This window comes from Podarcis erhardii (genome assembly GCF_964252035.2).
Source record: "Podarcis erhardii genome assembly, chromosome: 3".
NCBI lineage: Eukaryota > Metazoa > Chordata > Lepidosauria > Squamata > Lacertidae > Podarcis > Podarcis erhardii.
The window spans coordinates 30,863,137-30,889,714 of NC_138507.1; the positions used below are offsets into that span (position 1 = coordinate 30,863,137).

The window sequence follows — 26,578 nt, forward strand, 5'->3', positions numbered from 1 at the left end:
CATCCCTGTTTAGGGAGGTTTTTAATGTTTGATGTTTTATCACATTTTTTATATTCTGTTGGGAGCCGCCCAGAGTGACTGGGGAAACCCAACCAGATGGGCGTGGTCTAAAGTAACAACAACAACAACAATTTCCTCTCATGATTTACTTTTCTTTACTCTAAATTACCACCATTGACAATAACTTCCCTTAGCAGTAATGATGCCAGTGGTTTCCTCTATCACGGGCAGCACTAGTGCTGTGCAAAAGGAAAAAAGAAAAATAAACAAAGAAAGAGAATGAAAGAAAGAAAAGAAGAAGAAAACATTCTCCAGTTTCTTGAAATGTCCCCCCCCCCCCCCGCAAAAGAAGTTTCCTCTGGGATGCAGCACTCAGAAAGTTGCACAGAAGGAAATGCAGCCTTGGGCTGAAAAGTGTTTCCCATCCCTACAATAAGTGATGAGAGTTTGATTTGTAGAAGCATCTCCTCACTGGTCCAATGCCTTGGGGCATCCAGTAATATATATCCTTTGGAGCCCTGTTACTTGCAGCTCCTATATATACGGTGCAAAAGCCAAATTCAATGACATGATGCTAGATTACAAAAATGTGTACAGTGGTACCTCGGGTTACATACGCTTCAGGTTACATACACTTCAGGTTACAGCCTCCGCTAACCCAGAAATAGTGCTTCAGGTTAAGTACTTTGCTTCAGGATAAGAACAGAAATTGTGCTCCGGCGGCACGGCGGCAGCAGGAGGCCCCATTAGCTAAAGTGGTGCTTCAAGTTAAGAACAGTTTCAGATTAAGAACGAACCTCCGGAACAAATTAAGTACGTAACCAAAGCCTGTGTGAGAGTGATAACACATAGTCAAGAGGCACTATATTTAAAGCAGTATCATGCCACTTTAAATGGCCATGGCTCCGCCACCCCAAGAATCCTGGGAACTGTTGTTTGTTAAGGGTGCTGAGAGATGTTTGGAGAACCCACCATTCCCTCACAGAGATACAGTTCTCAGGGTGGTTGCACAATCAGTCTCTTGCCCCAGGGAACTCTGGAAATTGTGGATCTGTGAGAGGAATGAGGATCTCCTAACAACTTCCAGTGGTCTTTGGTTTACAGGGCCGGAAATGAATTTTACTCTCAACCACAAATGGCTCTAGACTGAGAGGTTTTTTGCCTTTCAGTTGGTAGCAAGTGTTTGCAAGGCATCTCACCTTCACTGTCACAAATTGGAAGATGTGGAAATGGCATTGGGCAGAGTGTAGGCATATAGACCCCTTTAGGGGCCTTGGGTGGTGAACAGTCCCCAGCCCTAGCTTGAGAGGGCTGGTCTGGTCAATAGCCATCTCAAGTTACCCACAGTCCCAGTCCTGTAGTATTGCGCCACATTGAGTCTCCAGTGCTGCATAACTCCCAATACAATGCCCTGTCAGGTGTGCAGGGATTAAGATTGGACTTCGGGTCAGAAGATCCTAACCAAAGCCTTTGCATGCAGCCCCACCGACTGGTCAACCTGTGGCCAATTTTCACAAGCATGTCTCTTGGTCTGTTGTTGGCTTGCACCCTCACCTGGCCTTGAAGGAGGCCGCAGGATGCCTGCCCCACAATCCTGGGAAGCACTTGGGGGCAACTAGTGAGATCACCCTCTTTGGCATTCATTGGGCAGGGGAGCAGACAAACATTCTCAGATGTTAACATTCACTTCTAAACTTGCAAATGTCTTGAGTTCCCATCCACTGGGTACAGAATAAAACAAACTTCCAGTTTCAGCCCAATAAGCAATTTATTTTTTGTCCAGTTGCAGAGAATCCTTATTTGTTCACATTATTATTTCTAGAAGATTGTGTGCAGCTCAATGTCTTGGCAGAATGATTGGTTTTAGATGCCTATCTTTCACATGAAGTGAATGATTGAAACTAAGCCGTTTTTACCCACCAGCAAAGCATCTAGTCCTGTTTACCCACCATGTCACGTAATTTCATAAGATACACACTTTTAAAAATGAGAATATTTCTGCACCCTCCATACTCAGATATGGACTTGCAACCAAACTACCCGCACTGCTCTTTGGTGGTAGAGGGGGAGGGGTAAACACCAGGTTGATTAGCTGGCAAGTAATAGGAAATACCCCTTATGGAGAATGACTACTAGGCAGAAAAGTGAATTCCGGGCTTGACTGACAAATGGTCTTACCTGCTGTGAGTTATCTTCCTGTGCCTCCTCTTTAGACAGGCAACCAACTGGGGCTTTTAATTGTTCGTTATTCCAGGTTTTGCAGCTGGTTGTTTAGATTTGAAATTGGATTTCCGATTTTAAAGGTTGCCTTAGTTTGCTTTTTAACTGTGAATGTTGTGCTATTGCCTTGTTAATTGTGACAAACTTTTTGACATGGGATCTATGAGCATAAGGAATGAAGAGACAGCAAGCAAAAAAAAAAAAAAAAGTAAAACGTGATCACAGATAATTTTGTTGTTAAATTTGTATACCTTCCTTCATCTGAAGATCCCACAATAGTAAAATACAAAGCGAGACTACAAAATAAAACAAAAACAAACCAATGACCCCCTTCCCACAAAAACATTTTTAAAATCTTTGCCAGGAGTGATAATGATTAAATTGCTGAACAGGCTAGTTCATGAAAATTAAAACAATCCTTTTCTTACCTTCTGCATAATATTTATTGAAGCCCAGGAATTACTTGAGGAGCCATTCCTAAGCCGAATAATCATGTCACCTTCCTGGAATGAAACATAGACCATTTAGCATTAAAAAAATCCATGTCTTTGCTTCATTCAATAAACTTTGCAAAAAGGAATGTTACATACCTGTCAACTGTCCCCCCCCCCAAATGTGCAAGTGACATGAGTCATGTGACTTGCCCAGCATTTTGGACCCAGAAGATGGTGTATGATGGTATGAGGGTATGATGTTAGCTACTGGGCAGAATCTATACAGTGGTACCTTGGGTTACAGATGCTTCAGGTTCCAGACTCTTTTAATCCAGAAATAATAAACCTTGGGTTACAGATGCTTCAGGTTCCAGACTCTTTTAATCCAGAAATAGTACCTCAGGTTAAGAACTTTGCTTCAGGATTAGAACAGAAATCGTGCTCTGGCGGCGCGGCGGCAGCAGGAGGCCCCATTAGCTAAAGTGGTGCTTCAGGTTAAGAACAGATTCAGGTTAAGAACGGACTTCCAGAATGAATTAAGTTCTTAACCTGAGGTACCACTGTACAGTGCAATTAATACACAAAGGGCATCATATTAGTGACAAGAGTGAAGCCTTAGCCAAAGATTGGCTGAGCTGCCGTGATGTCATAGAGTGGAGCACGTGGAGTTGCTGGCTGCTATTGGTTAAACTGGCCTGAATCTAATGAGACAGACACAAGGTGGTATAAAGGAAGACATGGGCCTCAGAAATGAGGATGCAGAAACCTCTGAACTGAGCAGCAGGAAAGGGTCTATTTAGAAGAGGAGTACTGGAAGGGAAGAGAGGAGAAAGCAAGACAAGCTGAGAAAGAATGTGCACAGAGAAAAAAATACACATGGCTCTCATCTTCAGATTTGCAGGCCACTAGTCTGAATATATTTGGTAGAAAAACAGTGAAAATTCCAGGAGCCCCTTTTGTCTTGCTTAGAAAATATATCAGCACGCAACATAAAATGCTCAAATCAGTTTTACGCTTCCTACTGTTGGGTCACTAAAGAATGAGGGAGAGATATTTTTTTAAATCTTACTTCCAGTAAACATACTTAGTTGCTCTTTCCTAATGTCTCGGTTGACATTTAAGTGTTCACAAATCATGCATTTCTAATAATCTTGGGAAAATGTCAGTGTGTTCTCTAATGGGGTGCTTCTGCAGAGTAACCTCTGGCTGCCTTTTACATGTGGGCTTTCAGCGCCGTCACTTATTGCCAGGCCACTGCATCTGACAAAGTGCCTAACCTCATGTCACTGAATAAACAGAGGCACCTCTCAAGGAGGCTTCTCTTAGAAGCTTCTGCTTTCTGGTTACAACACAGAGGGAGGAGTTTCAAAAGAGCCAAGCAGTGCTATTTTTCTAAAAAAAAGAAGTGCCAGAACTCACCATGAACACCTCCCTTGTTATCTTAGAATGGCAATGGTGCCCACCTGAGAGGGGCCAGAACTGAGTTCCTGTGAGTTTCTACCTGGAGCCAAGGCAGCTTTTTCTGCTTTGGATGCCATGTTTAAAGAAAATAAAGATATTTAGCTGAGTGGAGGAAAGATATCTCACCAACTTAAGTGGAAGATTTTCTAAATTTAATCTCTGTTTATGAGAGGATAGTGAAGCAAAATTCCATATGGCGGTATTAAAGTAGAGGAGAGAGACGTGGGTGCCCACAAGAATTTTTCCAGGGCAGGGGGAAGAAAAACAATGGAAGCAGGAGCGACCTAGTTGCTCACCCCCCCCCCAAAAAGAGAGAACAGTGACTGTACATTTTCCTTCACATCTCAGGTTCTACAAGTGGTTTTGTTGCGCTAGGGTGCTCAAGTGTTTTAATTCACTTTAAATGCACAAACCTACAGTTACACTCAAATTCCTGTTTTGCAGAAGGGAACGGTTTGGATGTACTCTATGCTGTGAGATAGTGGATACATATATTTGTGGGGGGGGGCACTGTTGATTTTAAGAAAGGAAGAGAGACAAAAGAAACCTCACCAGCTTTGAGGCAACAGATGCACAAATTTCCCAACACTCTTTGAGGCGGATTTCAAATTACACTATTGATAGTCAACCTAAAGAAAAGCCAAGGGTAATTAGGTTTCAACCACCTGAAACAGAAGGTTTCAGATTAATCCAATGTGCCCGATGCAATCGTAATGTAAATAATTATAGACATTCACAGTCTGAAAAGTTTGCTCAGCTTTTCTTTTCCTCCAAGGTGACATTCATTGGTTTCTGACTATTTGACTAACTGCCTGGCTATGTACGCAGCAAATGTTTTTCTGCTTTACAAATCTCCTTGGGAAAAGGAAGCTACTTCAGCCTTACAACATGTAAAGCTCTTAACACAATTTATAATTCTGAATCATAGAATTATAGAGTTGGAAGGGACCCCAAGGGTCATCTAGTCCAGCCCTCTGCAATGCAGGAATCTCAGCTAAAGCATCCATGACAGACGGCCATCCAACCTCTGCTTAAAAACCTCCAAGGAATGAGAGCCTACAACCTCCAAAGGGAGACCTTTCCACTGTCGAACATGGAGAGAAATAAACTAAAACGGGGCGAGGAATAATAGCAGAAGTTTAGAAAACAGTTTTTAAGTGCTTATACCAGCTACATACCAGCTTAGTTGACATGCTTGGCAAAAACAACAACAGAATGGAGTATCCTAGGAAAAGTCATGGCTGGCCCTGAAGTGAAGCATTCCACACTGCAATATTTTTTTTGTCACAGAGCCCTCTTATATTACAGTTACCACCACAGACCAATGAGATATTAGCAGCGGGTCCATCAATGAGGCTGTGAGGAATGTTAATGAAGCACTTTGCTACACCTCCCACCTTTCAGAATATTCTTCCTTTTCTGCTTCCATTCCCAGAGTAGGGTTTATTTGGGCCCATCTAGAAGAAGAAGAAGAGTTTGGATTTGATAACCCGCTTTATCTCTACCCTAAGGAGTCTCAAAGCAGCTAACAATCTCCTTTTCCCTTCATCCCCCACAACAAACACTCTGTGAGGTGAGTGAGGCTGAGAGACTTCAGAGAAGTGTGACTAGCCCAAAGTCACCCAGCAGCTGCATGTGGAGGAGCGGAGACGCGAACCCGGTTCCCCAGATTACAAGTCTACCGCTCTTAACCACTACACCACACTGGCTCTCTAGTCTAGTCTAGCTTCCTATTCTCACAGTGGGTAACCAGATTCTTATGGGATCCTCACAAACAGGAGCCGAGCACAGCACCACTTTCCCCTCCTGCAGCTTCCAGCAACTGGTATTCAGAAGTATACTGCCTTTCACCATGGAGGCAGGGCACGTCTATTGTTGCTGGTAGTTCCTCATAGGTTCCCTTGCAGATTTATTAAATATGCTTGTTCATTTAAAATGGCATAGTTTAATAACCTTGCGAGATGGGGGAGACTGAGAGATTGGGACCAGTCTAAGGTCACCCAGTGAGCTTCATGCCTGAGCAGGGATTTGAACTCTGTTCTGCCAGGTCCTAGTTTTACTCTCTAACCACTAATCCACAAGCTGCTAAAATGCAAACGGGTTGAATACAATCAGAGATAGCTAGTAATTTTCATGAAACCACTTTTAGTGCATTCATTAGCAGCCACTACTCTGTAAACATCCTTAAAATGGTGTTTCTGACCGCCTTCCAAGTGCCAGGGGAAGCTAACAACAATTGTGGAATGCAAGGGTGCTTTTTCAAAATGTTGTTTTATTGTACCGTTTCCCAGAGAACCAATTTAACCTAATGATGGTGAGCAATGGCTAATACTTAATTAGGTTGTTATAAAGACCCCCCCCCCCAATTAATGGAATTTGGTCACCAGCAGCTGGTTAAGTAGTGACTTATCCAGGTATTAAAGAGGTGGAAAATACATTTTGCTTTTCTTGTTGCTTCTTCTCAATTCAAGATGAAAATGAAAGGTAATGATAAACAGAGGGAGGGTTGGGAGGATATAGCTCGCATAGTTTCCCTTTGCTTACACTGGAGTCATGCATATGTAACACCATAAAAATGCTTGACTTTCAATGTAATCAAAGTCACATCCACACCATACATTGAAATCACATTTAAAGAACATGGGTTCCCCCAAGGAATCCTGGGAATTGTACTTTGTTAAAAGTTCCTGGAATTATAGGGTTTAACTACTGTTCCCAGGATTATTTGGGGGAAAGTCATGTGTTTTAAACATCTGGTGTGGTGGTGACCTCATTTCCTGCTTCTTCAGTGTGATTTTTGGTATGGCTACTATCCATGTTGGATTTTTCTTTTAAAGAAATCCATTCATTCATAGGAACATATGTTTGTTCCAGGTGGGTCAGTCTTCCAACAACCAGTTTTACTACTTCAGTCAAATACAGTGGTACCTCTGGTCCACTTTGTTCTGGAGGTCTGTTCTTAACCTGAAACCATATTTAACCTGAGGTACCACTTTAGCTAATGGGGCCTTCTGCTGCTGCTGTGCCGCCGCCGGGCAATTTCTGTTCTCATCCTGAGGTAAAATTCTTAACCCGAGGTACTACTTCCGGGTTAGCAGAGTCGGTAACCCGAAGTGTTTGTAACCTGAAGCGTTTGTAACCTGAGGTACCACTGTATACCAGAAAAGCTCTTAAGTGTGTGAAGAATAAAAACTCCTGGTGAACAATAAATTTACACAAAAAGTAACACGTAGCAAGAAGACCAATGGCAAAGGAATTAATAATTGCCACCCCAGGTTCTGGTGCCTCATTTAAAACAATGTGAGAAACTCAAAGTGGCTGGAATAGCTGGCAATTCAATAGGAGCAGGAAACGTGTAAAACTCTTGGTCCCTTGTGCAGTGGAAAAAATTGATTACTACGGAAGAAGCCTTCCCCTGCAGAGGTTCCAGCTCTGTTTTCCTAATTTCTCTTTCAACAAAGACCATCAAATGCCATTAATCTCCAGCTGGTGAGTGAGGGCATATGCATGCTATATACACCCCAGGTGTTGATGATGAGTTTATTACTTTTAATTATAATAATTCCCATACTAAAGCCAGAGCCAAATCGCTTCTTCTTCTTTTATTTACACCTCCGGTTGTGAAGAAATATGAAAACAGAAAATGTATCATTATATCTTATTGAGGTGATAATGAAGCTGCTTTGCTCACACGAGGGGGGAAATGGTTTTGTGTGTTCCCTCCATGATGAGTCAGTGCGGCATAATAAACTACCTGGCATTTAGAGGGCGGAGGACGTCCTGCAAGGAGGTCAAGTTATTATAAAAGCACAGCCAGGTGCGGAACGGCGATTTGCTGCTGCAGCAGCAGATCCCAGCCATTTCCTGACATCCAGATCCTCAATATGTTCTCTTGAATGTGTTAGGTGCTTCATAAAGCAGCCATTTTCTCTCTCTTCACGTGATCCCTCTCATCTGCAGCACGAGACATTTGTGTGGACAAACCTCATGGTTGAACTAAGCTGTGCCTTGCTCACAACAAGTAAGCATCGTGTTCACTTTTCTGCCTGAAAGTAAAACTCTTCAGAGGCCAGTCATATGCAAAAAACACAGGAAGTTGCCTCACACCCAGTTAGACCATTGGTGCATCTAACTAAATGTTGTCTTGCTGGCAGAGGAGCTAAATTTCAGGGAGGAAGCCAAATCATGTGCCATAGGGACTCTCTTCTTGAAATTAAAATAATGTCCAAACATTTGTTAAAATACTCAAAAGCTCTTACTTGTAGAACATATAGCTAAAGAAGAATATATGCAAAGTATTTACATTCACATGGTTATCTAAGCATGGACTTAGCTTTTACTTAGTTGAAGATTACAGCTTCCTCCTTAAACATTAAAACAAAGTGTGTCTTTCTCTCTTTCCCATATTTGCACTCAGACTTCTTTACATTCCCCATCAACTTTCATAATTCTTTCTGTAATATATATTCACACAGAAACATTAGCACTCCTTTTTATTGCATTTAGAGAGAGAGTGAGTTATCTAATGCTGTCACGTCTTCAGTGTTCGTGGAGATGCAGCCATTACAATTAAGTCACTCACACACGAAACAAAAAGAAGAATATAAAAAGATACCTCCCATGTGACCAGAGATAACCAATCACATGAGAGTTGCTCTGAGGAACATTCCAGAATTAAACATCCCAGAAATTAAATTCACAGTAATGCATTTAAGCATTCCCAATTTCAGTAAATTAAATCACTGTACTTAGCATGTCTACTCTGATTGGCTGTCTCTCTCCAAGGTTTAAGACAGGGCACATTCCCAATCCAGGGACTGGACCTGGAAACTTCTATAGGCAAAGTGATGCTCTACGTCTGAGGTATAGCATCTCCCATTCTTTTCTCCTCCTCCTTCTAGTAGCAAATACCAAGAATGCTATTTATGCTTCATGACCACACCTGCTGTTGTATGGAACATTCCATCTTTTCATTTTTAAAAAACCTTGTGTCATCCCACTGTTTTCAGATTTATTTATTTTTTAAAATCCCCATCCATTATATAGGGACGGGATATCATGTTATTGACCCTCAATTGCAGCTGGGATGTTAGTAAATAGGATAAAGGGAAAAGTCTAGACAGTCTTGACAAGGAGACCATTAGGTTTATCTGTGCGTTTTAGATAATTCCTTCCCACCTGTAATTGCAAGAGTCTTTGAAAACCCAACCTTGTAAGTAAAACCTGTCACCTGATACTCTGCAAGTGAAAATGTACAAGTTATCGATTCATTTTCATTTATGAATATCCTGGAATTTGGAAATGCACCAGGGTGCTAGCATAAAGAAAACAGGGAGGAAAGTGAAAACAAGAAAGGCAGCAGATGAGCTGGTGAGTAACAAACAAACAAACACCCCCCCACACATGATGCTTTAAATGTCATCCTTCAGTCTTTCTACTTGAGCCCCAGCCCAAACTGAGTACCAGTAGTGTGATGCCACCTTCCTAATAAAAAGAGGAAACAGAGTTTTGTGGAATACCACAGCATAGTGCCAGATTACAGCAGTCCTGCAGCACCTTCTGGAACAGACACCTCAGGTAGAAACAGAAGCACAGGCAAACAGTATCCCCCACCCAGACAGGCAATTCAAAAGGATCCTACAATCAACTGATGAGGAGTCTAGAATAATCTACATGGTGCATTTCTTCTGTGGTCCACCAAGCCAATCACAGCCTACTAAAGGCTCAAAAAACCCAACTGTGTTTGCTGCATGCTTGGTGCTGCAAAAACAGGGGTGATGCACTTGGTGAACAACCTCAAGGTTTCAACATATGTCCTGCATTCTGTGCTAGCCTTGGTTGGTCACAACAAATGGTACAGACCTCTTAATCCTCATACATTATGAGCCTAGTTTACCAAACCATTTTCATCTGACTCCCATTTCTACTATCTGCTAAGTGAATGGGGCAACACACACAAACAATGCAACTGTTAGATGAAATGATGCCCTTTGCAACTTCTCCTCCACAGTTTGCTACTGCTATACCAAAAGAACTCTTGCCTTATGTTGGCCTTCTTAAATTGCTTTAGCTCAGCTTTAAAACTAGTGTAAGGTAGTAAATAACAACACTGAAGGGTCTCATTGAATCCTGAAGTGAACCTGGTTCTGACGGCAAGCAACAAACAGCACAATTCACCATTTCCCCCAAGCAGTTGTTGACAGTTGTCTTTTTTTTCTTTTTTGTTTACAATTAGTCAATATATGTTTAGGCAAAGTAGCAAGTGCCATTGAAAGACCATAGTGCTATTGATGAGTGCTGGAGATATCACAGCAGCAGTCCTAATGAACTGAGCTGAAACTCTGGCTTCCCAAGCTTGTAAAGTGGCCAGTTATCACCAGCTTGGTTTGTACGGGATTGGTGGCCACAATGAAGGCACCCAGGGAGTCTGAAGGGTGCAAAGAATTAGCACCCACCCTCTGCCCCCAACTGGGATGGCTATAAAAAGGATTACAGAAATTTGTGGAGGGAAAAGCTATTGATGGCTGCTAATCCTGATTTTCTACCTGCTGAAATAGGTGGGCTACAGACATGTTCGAGCAGGGCTCTTCTTAGATTCTTAGGTTCCCCAACAGGGCTGGATTAAGACTTTAAGAAGACCCTAAGCACCTTGGTGTCCCCATACATATCTAATTTAAAATATAAACAATAAAACATAAAATTAAATTTTATTTTTTGAAATGAAACAAAACCTACAGTAAGATGAAAAATAATGTTTATTTTTGCATACTTAACTTTATTTATATTTGAAAAAATTGCTCCTACTTTTGCAAAGTCTTTGATCAGAACCTCATAACTAATCTTATGCAACACATCTGCTTCTGTGGTGTAGTGGTTAAGAGCGGTAGTCTCGTAATCTGGGGAACCGGGTTCGCGTCTCCGCTCCTCCACATGCAGCTGCTGGGTGACCTTGGGCCAGTCACACTTCTCTGAAGTCTCTCAGCCCCACTCACCTCACAGAGTGTTTGTTGTGGGGGAGGAAGGGAAAGGAGAATGTTAGCCGCTTTGAGACTCCTGAAGGGGAGTGAAAGGCGGGATATCAAATCCAAACTCTTCTTCTTCTTCTTCTATACTTAGTAGAGATAAAGACATCCAGCCTGCCTTGTTGCACAGTTGTTCTGTTGGGATTTTTAATACACTTCAACTGAGAAAATGAATGCTCAGCTGAGCAATTTGTGACCATTAATGTTAAAAATCAAGCCATTTCTGTGGTGCACCCTTCCCTTGATGCTCTAAGCACATGCTTATTTTGTTTGATGGTTAATCCAGCCCTGTTCCCCAAGCCTCAAAAACACATGGGGGCAAATGACTGTCCATGCATACTGCAATAACAGTACTGAGGCCCTCTCAGTCAGCTGCGAGTCTTTGCCATTTCTGAAAGACAATTTCAGTGCTCAGATCAGGAAGTGGGAAGAGGTGGGTGTTGTCCCAATTACATAGTGTTTTTGGAATCCTGCAGGGTCGAGAGGAGGCAAACCTAATCTGGATAAAATATGGGGAAGTCAGAAGTGGGGCTCCCTATCATAATTCAAACACAAGATCATTTATGCTTGGGAGCAAACCCATTCCAATGGAGAAAAGCATTACAGGTGAGCATCCTAAGAGAAACAAGGCACCAGTTTCAAAACCATCGTGGGCCTTTTCACGATAAGTGGATTTAGAGTACCTCCAGACTGTCATTGTTTTGCCAGAGGGATGGATTCACATGTCAGAACTTTAGGTTTGCACAATTAGAGTGAATGAAGGTACTCTGTTGTCCTGGGGTGAACAAATGACTGAGAAGATGTATGGACACCTTGCAAACAAATCAGAACAAATGCTCAATAAAGGCTGGATTCAAGCTTTGTGCAAGCAGGCATGCTCAATAAATAGGTCATCTAGAGCTGTCCCCACAACCTTCCCCATATATCACCTGTATTCTGCTGGTTCCAAATCCTTGGGCTTCTCAGGAGCTCATCAGGTGTTCTTCAAGAAGACAGCTTTGTCCAGTGCTTCCAGTATTCCCCAGGAACAGCCACAGAGGGGAATAGGGTATGTTTATTCAGTGTGAGAAAAAGTCCAACAGGCCTGACTAGCATCCCCTGTTCAGTAAGCACACATCTCCCAGAACCTTCTTCAATGTGCCATGGTATTGTGGCCTGGACACAGGAACTCCTTGGTAGACAAGTCAATGTGGAAAAGGTTCTCTTAGGGTAACATGTGTGAAGACTTTATTGCATTGCCATATTACAGAAAACAGTCAGTTTTGCAAATGTTATGGGCCCAGTTTTTGAAATGAGCTGCCAAGAATAATAATCCCACAGAGAATAGGTGGATGCAAGCATTCAGCAATGCAAATCCATGCAAATAAAGCTGTGATAAGTAAGAAAAACAGATTTTCCAGTACAACCCCCCTTCTTTTTTTCATATGATGCCTCCTTTTAAGCTGCTTGTGAAGAATTAAATCAAAGCATCCCACAGAGCATTAAATCTCTTTTTATTAATAAAGAAATCAATTACTACACACCAGCAATTTACCATTTGCATTCTTTCTGCTCCGCTTCAGATATTTAATAATCATAATGGTATGTAAAGAAGTTTTTAAAAAGAATAAGTGTTTCCTAATTCCCGAAACAATTCTTCAGTTAGTTATAGAAAAAAACAAAACCTTAAATAATAAAAGCAACATTAGTTATTTTTTTCCAGTTTTTTAATCTAACAAGATTTTGCCCGTTATTAGAGGAGTTTCTTCAGACTGTGCATTTGATTTTATCTGTGGCATTTATATTTGCATGCTCAGGCGCAGTGAGCCCACTGCCTGGTATCTTGAATATATGATTAAAGAAACACAGGAAAAGCATCACTTTCCTGACCACGATGTTCTGGGATAAAAAAAGGCCACAATTTTATTGATTGCAAATGTAAGTGAATTTGTGTCATGGACTAGCTGGATGCAGATGAGTGGTGGGAGGCATGAGCTGGGGAACCCCCAAGGGAACCCTCAGAGAAAGAAGACTGAGAGCCAGGGGGTTGGTGGTGGGACAACAATGAGTTGTCAAAGAGAGAAGAGGGAGCGGACTGGGAGGAGGAGGTGTCGAAAGCTAAAGAGGCAACAGGGTTTAGTGAGCAGCAAGAGGCTATGGCAGAGAACAGTCCAGAATCAGAGGCAGTAGCAGAGGAGGGTCAAGAGGCAGAGAGGAGACAGGCTGCTGAAAAGCCAGGGAATCTCCCCCTCCTGCTGTGACCAGCTCCCCTCCTCCCCTAGTCTCCTAGAACATGCCGAGAAATGATGAGGGCAAAGCAAAGAGAGACAAGTTGAAGGAGCCTTATGCTGTCAGTGAAGGAACCAGGGAAGGAACCTTAGGGAGCAAGTTCTCTCTCTTTTTGAGTCCTGGTGTTATTTCTGTATCTGGGTTTTTAGCTCTGTGGGCTCTGTTTGTCATTTGTGTCTCAGTCTTAAGATATGACTGTCATGCCACAAGTCTGAAAGCCTGTAAGCTGTGAATTCCCGAAAGCCATTTGGGAACCAACCAGCTTCCCAAAGGCTTTGAAGAGTCAGCATTAGCATGAATATGTCTTCTCAAGATGCTGGCTGTGTTTTCAGTGTGCCGCTGAATTGCGTAAAGCAGAGCTTAGGAAGTGCCTCTGTGCTCCTTCTGGGCTGGAGTGTGTGTGCTTCTGCTGAGGCGATGCACTTTTGTTAATCTTGTAATTAAAGGGTAGTGAATTGTAGCATGGGGGCATATTGATTTTACGCCGCATTCATATTTGTGCCATTCTGCATTCGTTGCCACTGTGTTTACCTACATTTGATCAGCTTAAAGACAGCATTAGCCAACTGAGAAAATGAGATTAGAATGAGTTGTTTGGCCTTGCTTGAGGTAAATTCTCCCTTTACTGCTTCCCCCCTGACTAAAATACTTGCTGAAGAGCTACCGAGAAAGGAAATGAACCTATGTGAAGACATTTTTTCCTTCTGATGCTGCAGTAGACAGAGCTTTGATGGGTGAACTAAAACTGGTCAACGAAGATAGAGAAGAAAAATGGGTGCATTGACTCTTCCATATAGTAACTATATCCAGCTTTGAGCATACTAGTGGAAAGGAAGGACATAAATTTTAAAAAGGTACATAGGACACAATTCACACTGAAACAAAGAGGCGCTGTAAAGGCCAGGCACCTAATTTTTTTCTGCCTGAGGCAATGAACCAGATGGCTCTACCTCGTTCCATTTAAAGAAGTCCCTCCAACTGGTGGTTGATTTTTGCTTTAAGGCTGGTGATGCAATAGCACCCTCCACCATGCCCAAGAACAGCACACACCGAGCTCTGCCGTCCAAACTTTGCTGCCACTTCCTGCATCCCAGGCAGCTGCCACCTGAGGCAGTCACTTCACTTTACCTAACTGTAGGGCTGGCCCTGGGAACTGTGCAAAAGTACTACTGGCCAAGGAGAGGTCAAACACCCAGGGAGGGGCGGACAGAGGGTGACATGGCTCCATCAGTTGACTAGAAGACAGACAGCTGACTGGTGCTAGAAGACTGGTGGTTGTCTACTGCTAGGTTCTCCCCGGCAAACCGCCTGGATCTGAAGTAGAAGGTTCTAGCTCTTTCAGGCTCTTTTGTGCAATTAATAAGAGAACCACATTTTATAATTTCCTCCTCCACACTTTTAAAGGAAAAAAGAAGTAATTGTGAGGCCAGCCTGTTTTGTGCAAAGTCCCTGTTTCCCCGCACCCATTTCCCACTGCCTCCACATGTGGACAATATGGCGCCAAAGAGATATTGCTCTGTGCCACTGCTTCCTGGGTTATAAGTGCTTGCAAACAAGTGCTTCTTGTGTGATTGGTACTCCTCTTGCATGCAAAATTTTTTTCTGAAGAGTTGACATGGCATCGTTATCATCAAAATGCCACCCTGTACACCCCACCACATCTGGATATACCCTTTCAAGGGGGGAAACTGATTACTTTAAAAAGTCCGTACCAATGACTCTGTGATATCTCAGCAACATAACCTTACCGTCTGGAAGCACCCTAAGTCTTCATGGGCAGTGTTTAGAAACTGGTAAAGGTGTGCTGTGATTGGGTGCTACTACACTCTGTCATGGTGTTGCAGGTAAATAAATAAATAAACCTTTATTGTCACTACACCATCTGTGTGCAGTGAAATTAAACGAGCCCCCCCACATACACTCAGTCTTGTTCACGCTCTGTGTGCGTGTCGGAAGTCACTTGCAACACCAGAGTGATCAACACCAGGGTGGATATTTTTCTCCTTCCCATTCTTTTTTTTTTCTTTTTTAAAAATAAATTTATTTATTTGGTTTTTCAGATTAAAAATTTACAATACATATCAAACAGGCAACATAAAAACAAGATTGCAAGGAATCTCTTGGACTTTCCTCCTCCCTTTTGTGGGTCCTATTGTGAATCATTTCCTCCTGCATCTTTTACGATAATCCAAATCTTTTACATCTCCTTTGTGTCCAGAATTCACCATTAAGCTACACATGATATTCCGATCCTACTAACAATTTTAACTGTTTAGAATGGCCTTTAAGATAGGTTATAAATTCCCCCCATTCCTTATTAAAATTTTGATTTTCCTGATTTCTGACTCTTCTGGTCATTTTAGCCATTTCAGCATAGTCCATCAACCTGATCTGCCATTCTTCTCTGGTAGGGACTTTATCTTCTTTCCATCTCTGTGGGCCAATAACATCCGTGCAGCTGTGGTTGCCCATTACACGGTGATGTAGGAAGTGTAATAGTCAACACCAGGGTGGATATTTTTCTCCTTCCCATTCTTTACTGGGTCTGGTGAAATGCTCTGCTATCTGCTATAGATTGAAGGAATGTAGGATTTGGTGTAAAGTGTCATCTGTTGCCATCCACGAGACTTTCCCATTTCACTAGCTGGCCAGCATACATTTATTTGCCAGTGGAGTATATAACCAGCATAGCATTTGAATTTTTTTTTATTTTTGTCTTGGGCATATCTCAAACTCTACTCTCTTCCTGTAGTGTGGCTTCCACTAAACCCTATCTCTGCTGTGCTGGAGCATCCATCTCAAATTCTCGATGTTGCTTTAAATCATTTTATTATCAGACAGCAAAATGTAGGTAGCATTTGAAGACTTACGTAAATGTAAAATTAATGTTTCACACTAGTAATTGTAAAATAGTGGAAGTGAAATTGGGCACCTTAAAGATTAATGGAAGGTGCTTGTAAGTTTATATTGGCTCATACTCACTTTGTTTTAATGCAGTAGATCCAGAAAAGCATTATATGCTTCTATATTTGTTAAAAAGGAAGGCAGGGAATGAAAGATATGCAGGTTCGTTCTCTCTCTCTCTCTCTCTCTCTCTCTCTCTCTCTCTGTGTGTGTGTGTGTGTGTGTGAATGAAACCTAGTAACTAGTGCAGATAAAATGCTTTCCAGAGAGTTTTATTACCAGGTTCTCTTTTATTACATAATGTAATGCTATCAGGTTGTCTTTTGCCATTAGACTGTTGAGAAAATAGCCTATGACAAGCCATGCAGATATAATGAGAATTGTAAGTACATCTACAGTTGGGTGTATAAAATATTTCTAATACACATGGAGCAAAGAGTTACTTGAATACACTGTCACCTTCAGTTTTATCACAGTGAAACTGGTCTCAGTTGCAGCATATCTTCATAAATCTTTAAAAACATGCAACTGGAAAATGTTAAGTTGAACTCCCTTTCACAGTTTTGTAACATTATTTTTTTAAAAAATCCTTATGCACAAGCATATTTGTAGATTCCTGTTCTGCATGGGGCCGAATAAATATTTTTATTTAATTTTGTCAGCTGGGGTGTGGAGGGAAGCAATGAAATCCACTGTCTTGGATGGCGTAGCCTGCCAACATAAAACCTACCAGCTGAACACTGCAAGACAACACAACTATTTTGAAGGCTTCCCTTCTTAGTTTTGTATAAGATCAACCCTACAGCTAGCCACTAGCCAGCTAAGATGTGTTTGAAGGCTACTCCACCATTGGAGGAGGTGGAACACCACCAGTTTGGTATGCCCATCAAGTATAGAGTTCCCACTAGTGGTACTTTGGCAGGAGCAATGGTGAGTGAAGCATTTGGGGGCATCTAGGGGCATGTAGTGGGGGGAGGAGGCTGTGGGTTTTCAGGATCCCAGACCACTTCATTCCTTTGCCACACTTCGATTGCAGGCTCCTCCTACAACAGAAGCTCTGAGGAGACAGATCTATGTCCTGGTACTTCTGATGTGAATCCACTGGCACCAGAGCCTGCACCTTATTCCCCAATCCTGAGGAAACACTTCTGCCACCAAGATTCCAGTGACTGGATCACAGATTCCTCACAGGAGAGCCTGGAGCGTTCACAAAAGCAATTCCTACACTTTGAAACCCTACTGCCTAGAAAAAGCCAGCACCTGCAGAAAAAGACAATGGATCTTTAATTGGAGAGTGGGAATATTCACGGTACAGGACTTCCATCTTGACTATGTGGCCCACGCTGAAAAGCTCTGCCAACTGCTACAAGATGTTGCAGGGATAGCCTGTATATTCTGACTCAGCTGTAGGCCTGCTAACTGTAATCTTAGGAACCAGTACCTAAGGCTTGGACTTAACTACACCATTTCAATTTGTCTGTTTCAGGGCCCTGAATCTGCTGTTCTTTTTATTATCTCTCTCTTTTTTATTGCTTAGTTAAGAAGTGCTACCATAACAAAAAGAAAAACAAAGAATCAAAAATGTAAACCAAAAAAATCACCACAGCCTAGAACGATAAAAGTGTATCTCTGCTCCAAAAGAGTAATAAAGTATTGAGACATACAGTAATTATGAAATAACAAGCACATGTATAAATGAAATTATTTTTCTACCTGTGAGTTCTACCATTATAGAAAATAAAAGTTCTATAAAGCCTTAGATGAGCCAGACATTTGCATATACTGATGACGCTGAGTGAACATGTGCCTCAATATTCATATATGAAAGAAGAACATGTCACATACATACAAACAAACAAACAAACAAACAAACAAACAAACAGTTATTCAAGCTCTGCCCTTTAGATACTTTTAAACATATCTTTTCAAGGAGGGCAAATTGCCAAACCCTAGAGTATTAGCAGTCCAAATTACAAAGATGGAAAGTCTTTGAGAATTTGGCAATGTAGCCCCAAGCTGCTGTTAAAGGCAAAGGGACCCCTGACAGTTAAGTCCAGTCGCGAACAACTCTGGGGTTGCAGCGCTCATCTCGCTTTACTGGCTGAGGGAGCTGATGTTTGTCCACAGATAGTTTTCCGGGTCATGAGGCCAGAGCAGCGCACGGAAACGCCGTTTACCTTCCCGCCGGAGCGGTACCTATTTATCTACTTGCACTTTGTGCTTTCGAACTGCTAGGTTGGCAGGAGCTGGGACCGAGCAACGGGAGCTCACCCGGTCGTGGGGTTTTGAACCGCCAACCTTTCGATCGGCAAGCCCTAGGCTCAGTGGTTTAGACCACAGCACCACCCCTGTCCCCTGCTGCTGTTAAGAGCTAATAAATTAGTTCTTTTGAATCATTTTCTGTTTCCATATACAGGCTCAAAAGTATTAGGTGAAAAGATAGAACAATAATTTCTTTAGTTATTAGAGAGATCTTGTTGAATGCCTTATTCCAGAACTGAGCAACCCCAGGAAACTTGCATCCCTCAAAGATTGGGGTGGCATGCAACAGTATGTATTGTGCAAAGAAGGCCTTTCTCTGTGCTGAATCAGCTGCCAATCCTTCTATTTATATTGAGATTTCTGTCATACCCTTCTGTTACCTAGTAGGCACCACTCATTGCCATTAACCCAGGTGATCGCCAGTGGATATAAGTTTTATTCTCCAGGGTCCATAAGGTAATGTTGCATTGCCCATCAGTTCTAATAGCTACCATTCTAACATGAAATACTCAAGTCAGCATCTCCATATGTTAACCCTTTTCTGCAGTATATCTTTGCTGCACAAAAATTCTTAGCAATGATTTCCCAAATGGGTAGGAAGAAAAAAATAGATTTGATCAAATGCTGTTATCCAGACGTGCTGAATAAAAGAAGTGAATGCTGCAGGGGCTGACAAATCACTCAGTTTAGAATCATTTAGCCTGGAGCAATATTATGGGGCCAAGATAATAATTCTACATGCTGCTACAGTTCTGAATCTATGTATGAGCTTGTGGGACCCATTGACTTGAGAGCAACTTACCAACTGATGTGCATGGTGAAGATGTAAGCCTTGATCATTCAACATAATCAGGATAGACTTTGCTCCCTGATGCTTTGTTGCTTGAATGTGCTAAAGTATTCAAACAAAAAAAAAAAAAATGTTTTCCCCCATATATGCTATTTCAAAACTTTGTCTCAATATGTTGGTTTTCAGTTTCCTGCTCTGATGAATCTGAAATACCCTGGATCTGACACGCTGTCACTTGATTTCAGGAATGAAGTTGTTCAAATTGACAGAAGATTCCCCCCCCCCCAACTGTCACTCTGTATTGAGGTTCGTGGAGTTTCATTTTTATTGGGAGGTTGAAAAGAAAAGAAAAGAAAAGAAAAGAAAAAGAAAAGAAGAGTTTGCTTGAAATATTGAAGTCTAAGTCCCTATTGTGTATAATGATGGAGCTTTTAAAATAGCTAGTGGATAAGCAATGCCATCAAATTGTCATTTATCACACAATCAGGTTTCCAACAGAAGTGATGTTATGAAACTAATTTACTAAAAATACATTTTAAAAATGCTGCCTTTCTCCCTCCAAGAAGAGAGTGCCTTAAAAAAAGTGTATATTAAATTTCGTTACTGAGAAAAACATGATGGCAATGCTAGGCTATGATTTGAAGATGTGTCCCGAAATGATGGCAGTATTTTTTGGATGTCGTGCTCTCACAGGGCTGTGATCTCGTGTGACACCCCAAACACGTGTTTTTGGGTGCCTTGTGAGATCTCACCCTGCAAAAGCATTTTTTTTCAGGGTGATAGCAAAGCGTGCATCATGTGACTTGCAGAGAGCTTGTCCTGGAAGACATGTGACCCAGTTTTGAGTCTGAAAATGTTGGACGGTACGAGTTTATTTTTATACCTGGTTGACCCACACAGAGAACAGATTAAAGAAGTGAGAGTGTTTATTTTCTTTTACTTTTATTTTTATCCTGTATTTTTTTTAAAAAAATATATTTGCACTAATAAATTTCATATAAGGTTTTTTTTTACATCCGATTACTGGTATGTCCAATAAATAACATGTCTTATTCAGCAGAACAGTTTCATATGGGAAATATGTGGAGGTAGCTTATTGTTCTGGTTCAACCATACCAGTTAGCACAAATTAGCATATAGTTTGGTTAATTAAACTGTAAATTGCAATTTTCTATCGATTTCTGCAGTGCCAGCTTCCTTCCATTGAAGGTGATTTACTCCTTTCTCAGCCAGGCCCCCAACGCTCCTTGATAAGGTAGAATTTAAAGCCTAATTTAAAGACATCGATAGGGATTTATTCTGGGTTGAACATTTAAGCCTATGTTTGCATATGTTGATAAATGGTTGTATGAATGAATCACGACTTGCCATTGTATTAAGGCCCAATATATACGCTCCTGATGCAGTGGAGATTCCACTTTTTCACACCTGCATCCACAGTGCATCTATAATGTGGGTTGGTTGACCAGACAGGAAGTTTCCATATCAACGCACCTTGCTAGGAGCTACTAGTACTCCTAGAGTAACTCTCCACATGGTCTCTTTATCTCATGTGATTTTACCATTCAGACATCACCAGTGTGGCATGCTTTCCTGCAAGAGCCAGTAACAACCATGTCTTCTAGTCAAAAAAATTGACTTCCTCACTGTTTGTGATTAGGATTTGCAGGTCTTCAGCATCCCAAAGCCCGAGACACAATAGGTGAGACCTACTGACGTCACAAGGTCACCAGCTTTGTCAAAAATCTAATGTGCGAGTTGGGCCTTGGAATGTGGCCCAGTGTTAAAGGGGCAGAGCTAGGGATGTGTAGGCCCAGAAATTTTTTTTTAACCTGGGTGGGAGGGTGGTCTTTTATTCTTGCACACTGCTTATACATAACTGCTGGTGCTATGTATGCTAAAGGTAAAGGTAAAGGGAACCCTGACCATTAGGGCCAGTCGTGACAGACTCTGGGGTTGCGCGCTCATCTCACTCTATAGGCCGAGGGAGCCGGCGTTTGTGCTCAGACAGCTTCCGGGTCATGTGGCCAGCATGACTAAGCCGCTTCTGGCGAACCAGAGCAGCACACGGAAACGCCGTTTACCTTCCCGCCGGAGTGGTACCTATTTATCTACTTGCACTTTGACATGCTTTCGAACTGTTAGGTTGGCAGGAGTTGGGACCGAGCAGCGGGAACTCACCCCGTCACGGGGATTCGAACTGCCGACCTTCTGATTGGCAAGTCCTAGGCTCTGTGGTTTAACCCACAGCGCCACCCGCGTCCCCTATGTATGTTAGTTATGTATGTATGTATGTTATGTGCAAACTAGTTACCACAGGTATACATGTATGTATCTCATACGCCTTCATATTTAAAGGTCACATCAAGTGCAAAGTGTTCAAGATCAGCTGATGGCCCTGATGTTTAAGGAAAAGGGCCTATGTACTGGAGGTTTCCCACCACTGCCTCATACCAATAACAGACACAATCAAAGATTGGGACTTCCTGTATTTTACAAGAGGCTTCCACAAGGGAGAGAATGAGAGACTGGAGATATCTGAAGATCAGCACTGGAGTTGGGATTTATCTCAACTTCTTTGTCATCTGGTTGAAAACATAGCTTCCAGCTCAATCAGCAATTGCTTTTTTTGTGACCATCTCACTGTTGAGTGCTTGTTCTTAAGACAACCTGTCCTCCCACATTTTTTTTTTTTTTGGTTAATATTATTTTCCCTCCTGTACAGCCCTAATTGCTCACACACGCCAGAGTTTTATGCCAGCCATAAAATAAAATTTCCTGCATCTCAGAATTCATTATGTTTTAACTTCTCTTTGTGATAGTTAATCTACCCAACCATCATGCTGCAATCAAGTTTTGTGCTGATTCCTTTTATATTTTTATTGGGTTATCCTCATTCATTCTGAGCAGACTTTTCTCACTAATCACTTGGTCCCCCCCCCCTTTCCTAGTTAGACAGAGCCTTGTATATACTCCTGCGAGAACTTAGTTCCCTCCACCTCTCTGCCCTGAGCCTCTGCAGCTCAGGAGAGGCTGGAGGGTTACCAGATCCAGAGGCAACCTCAGCTTCCTTTGACAGGGCTGAGAGTGGAGCACCTGCAGGCAATGGGTCCTCCATCACCTCAGGAGCCAGAGCAGACTCAGCTGATGCCTGCAAGGAGGATCCAGCACAGGTGAGGACCCTTCAGGCTCAAGCCTCACCCCGGCTCAGCTGGTTCTGGGGGCGGGGAATCCTGTGCAGGTTGGGATCCCTCAGGTTCAGCATCCGAGTCCGAATCACAGGCCATCACAGTACCAATTGCTGGAAACCACAGGTTGGCAGATTGCAGAACCTGCTTGCAGGTTCTCCAGAAGAATCTGGTTGGCCACTGTGAGAATTGGATGCTAAAGTAGACGGGCTATTATTCTAGCACTTAAACAGCTACTTGCAGTCATACAGAGAAAATATTTCATGTTTAGCTCCCCCATATGGGCTTCACAAATGGAATGAACGTGAGCATTGCCTGGCAGCAACACATCAAGGTGCTCACTTAGGTGCCATCATGAGTGTGACATTAACTAACAATGAAAAAAAATCTGCCAACTTCATGGGCTCTGTTTTTCATTTTCCCCATTTAAAATTCAGCTCACCACATTTCTGCAGCAATTTGTAATTTGCCAGCCTTTTAGTGGATGTTTTCTCTTATGCATTTTTGTATGCAGTTTTGACTTACGTACAGTGCTATTTTTCTAGAAAAAGAGGTGCCGGAACTCATCACGAACACCTCCCTCGTTATCTTAGAATGATAATGGCGCCCACCTGAGAGGTGCTGGAACTGAGTTCTGGCAAGTTCTGGCTAAAAAAAAGCCTTGCTTATATAAATATACGTAAATTTGCAGGCAATTTCCATACATATATTGCATTTCTGCAAGCTATTTTCACAAATATATGCATTTTGAGGCACACTTCCCCCTAATATATGCATTTTCGTAGAACTGGATTGGAGAACGGCATTGCAAAATTTGGAAACATTAAAATTTCAAAGTGTGGCTGTGTTTTGGCTCACAGATTGGTTCAAGGAGTGTGAATTAGATTCTTTTTCATTAAAATGCAAACAAAATCCAATTTCTCTCCCATCTTTAGTATGAACAGGGCCGGAGTTAACAGGAATTTTCACATACCTAATTTCCTACTTAAGCGTGTTCTGAAGCCTTGGCATGGGGGAAAGAGCAGACTGAGACCTTCCCCTCCCCCCCTTCATCTTTCCATCTAATGAAAGTAATTTGACATATCTCTGAAATAGTTTGTGACACACGCTTACTCTTAATAACATTGCTTGCAGCAAGAAGCAGGCTATCCTTGCACTTGCTCAAGTCTCATTCCATTTAATCTTCATAAGCACTTGCTGACATTCACCGTATCGTCTCCCAAACAAAAGTCAAAGGAGATGTTAATTAAAAATGGCTTTAAGATTTATTCTTGAGGGAGAATTATTGAACAAGTTCTGTTTTCACAGTTAAGCGCTTAACGTGCTGAGCTTTGCTTAAAGGTGAGGCAGAAGTTCACAGCGCTGTTAGATATATGCTGAAAGATCTGGCAAAGTTTCACAGCAGTCTTACTTGCATTTCTACTTTCCAAGCTCTTCCCTTCCACTCCATATTCCACCCATTTTTTTTAATTCTACAGTCGTACCTTGGAAGTCTAATGGAATCTGGCTTCACTTACCTTTCCCTTTGGCCCTGCCAACAACAACAACAACATAATAATAATTTATTATTTATATCCCACCCATCCGGCTGCATTTCCCCAGCCACTCTGGGCGGCTCCCAACAGATTAAAAACAGAATAAGACATCAAACGTTAAAAACTTCCCTAAACAGGGCTGCCTTCAGATGTATCTAAAAGCCAGATAGTTGTTTATTTCCTTGACATCAGATGGGAGGCCACTCCACAGGGCAGGCATCATCACCGAGAAGGCCCTCTGCCTGGTTGCCTGTAACCTCACTTCTCTCAGTGAGGTCCTCAGCGCTGGACCTCAGTGTCAGGGCTGAATGATGGGGGTAGACACACTCCTTCAGGTATACTGGGCCGAGGCAGTTTAAGGCTTTAAAGCTCAGCACCAACACTTTGAATTGTGCTTGGAAACATACTAGGAGCCAATGTAGGTCTTTCAGGACCAGTGTTATATGGTCTAGGCAGCCACTCCCAGTCACCAGTCTAGCTGTCACATTCTGGATTAGTTGTAGTTTCCAGGTCACCTTCAAAGGTAGCCCCACATAGAGCACGTTGCAGTAGTCCAAGTGGGAGATAACTAGAGCATGCACCACTGGCAAGACAGGCTGCAGGCAGGTAGGGTCTCAGCCTGTGTACCAGATGGAGCTGGTAGACAGCTGCCCTGGACACAGAATAGACCTGTGCCTCCATTGACAGCTGTGAGTCCAAAATTATTCCCAGGCTGTGCATCTGCTCCTTCAGGGGCACAGTTACCCCATTCAGGACCAGGGAGTCCACCTCACCTGCCCACCCCCTGTCTCCCCAAAAAAGTACTTCTGTCTTGTCAGGATTCAACCTTAATCTGTTAGCTGCCATCCATCCTCCAACTGCCTCCAGGCACTTACACAGGACCTTCACCACTAGTCCACAGTCCCTGGAAAGCTGCCCCACCCTGCTGAGAACGTTCCCCACCCCTGCCTTAGAGCAAAAGATGTCTCACATCCGCTAGCTACCTAGACGCACATCTATCACAAACATGCTGATCATGCAATAGTTATGCATGGGCTGAAATGACTCCCTTCTTGCAACTCATATTCTTTCAGGATGCTGCTGAGCATGTTCTTGCTCCTCCTCAAGCAGCATAAAGGATGAAGGTTAGACATTTACATCAGGTTAAAAGTACCACAAAAGCAGGGCTGCTTCTACAAAACAAATAGGTGTTTGAATACTGATGAGACAGAAACAGATGAGCTGCCCAGGTGAAGAGTTATGAAAGAGTAGAGTAAAGCAAAGAAATGATAAATGTTTGCAGGGTTGTACATAAGCGCTATTTGAGTGGGGCTATGGGGAGCTTTGTTCTCATACTAAGTATGTGCAGCCAATATGTAGATCTTTAGTGCCATCCTTCTTCTAGGCATAGGAACTGGATTGTAAACATGGCAGCAATCTCTCCACATCCCTCAGATCCTACAGACTGTAGGCATGTATGTCAAGCAAAACATTTGAAGAAAACTACATCCCTAGGTGTGATTTGTGCTCTGCAGTTTGGGATCCACCCCTATGGGTATAGTCGTTTATGCATTCGTCCACCAAAAACAGTGCAGATATATTTTTTTGTGAATTTCTTGGAGATTTTGCAAAAGAAAGCCCAACAACTTCTCTTTTGTGTGTGGATTTTCACTTTTTGAAATATGGCAACCCTCCCAATGTATGCACAGACACTGGGTGTGTGGAGGAGGTAAGAATGGCACTGAACGATCAAAAGGGCTTGTAGTCCCTGAATGCTTTGATACACCAAGGAAAAAATAAGTAAAACACTTGCCAGTTTCCCTGGAATTCTGGCAAATGATGTCATCACTCTTGCCTTGAAAAACCTTCTGTATTCACTCCTCCACTACATCACTGCCAGTGATGGACCATTGTCTACTTCTTCCTCCTGCTGATGCCTAGAAATAAACTATTTATATTTCGTTCCCTAAATAAATATGGCCCTCTCATCCCAATTACACATTTCCCCCTACCCTTCTCAGAAAATGAATTCAATCCACCTAGCCTTACTGAGATTTAACGACCACTGTAATTTGTTAGGATGAGTAAGGAAGATTTATACGTCTGGAATTTTATTGCTCATCTCTGAGCATTCGTGTTCTTCTGTTTATCATCCCTTTGTCCCCTGAAATATTTGCTGCATTTATGCAATGCTCTTTGAATTTGCGCTTCACAAATTTTCATGTGAGACATGAGTTTCTTGATTCTGTGCTTCTTAATAGAACAACCCCCCTGCCCCCTATTGTTTGGAAACCCGTAAAGCTATAGTATATAACATAACCAGCAAAAAAGGGACAATATTCTTTATTATTATTATTATGTTAAAATGTATAAAATAGTCAACCTCCCTGGGTTAAAAAATGAGGTTATTTGTATGCGGATGAGCATTGTAATCTGCATGTGGAGAGAATGTTCATGCATCAGTGGCTGCTATTATACTGAAAATATTCCTCAGTCTTTACTACATATGATCCTT

At 42.2% G+C, this 26,578-nt stretch overlaps 2 long non-coding RNA genes across 2 annotated transcripts in view; both read right to left on the bottom strand.

Annotated features, from left to right (window-relative positions):
• Window positions 1-26,578, bottom strand: part of LOC309339484 — a 612,964-nt gene that overhangs the window by 134,229 nt on the left and 452,157 nt on the right. The gene's annotated exons all lie outside the window — the stretch shown is intronic.
• Window positions 8,429-12,124, bottom strand: LOC309339485. The gene is made up of 2 exons (XR_014155402.1): window positions 12,067-12,124; window positions 8,429-8,569 (listed from the first exon to the last, which is right to left on the bottom strand). It is a non-coding gene; the product is annotated as an uncharacterized lncRNA (long non-coding RNA).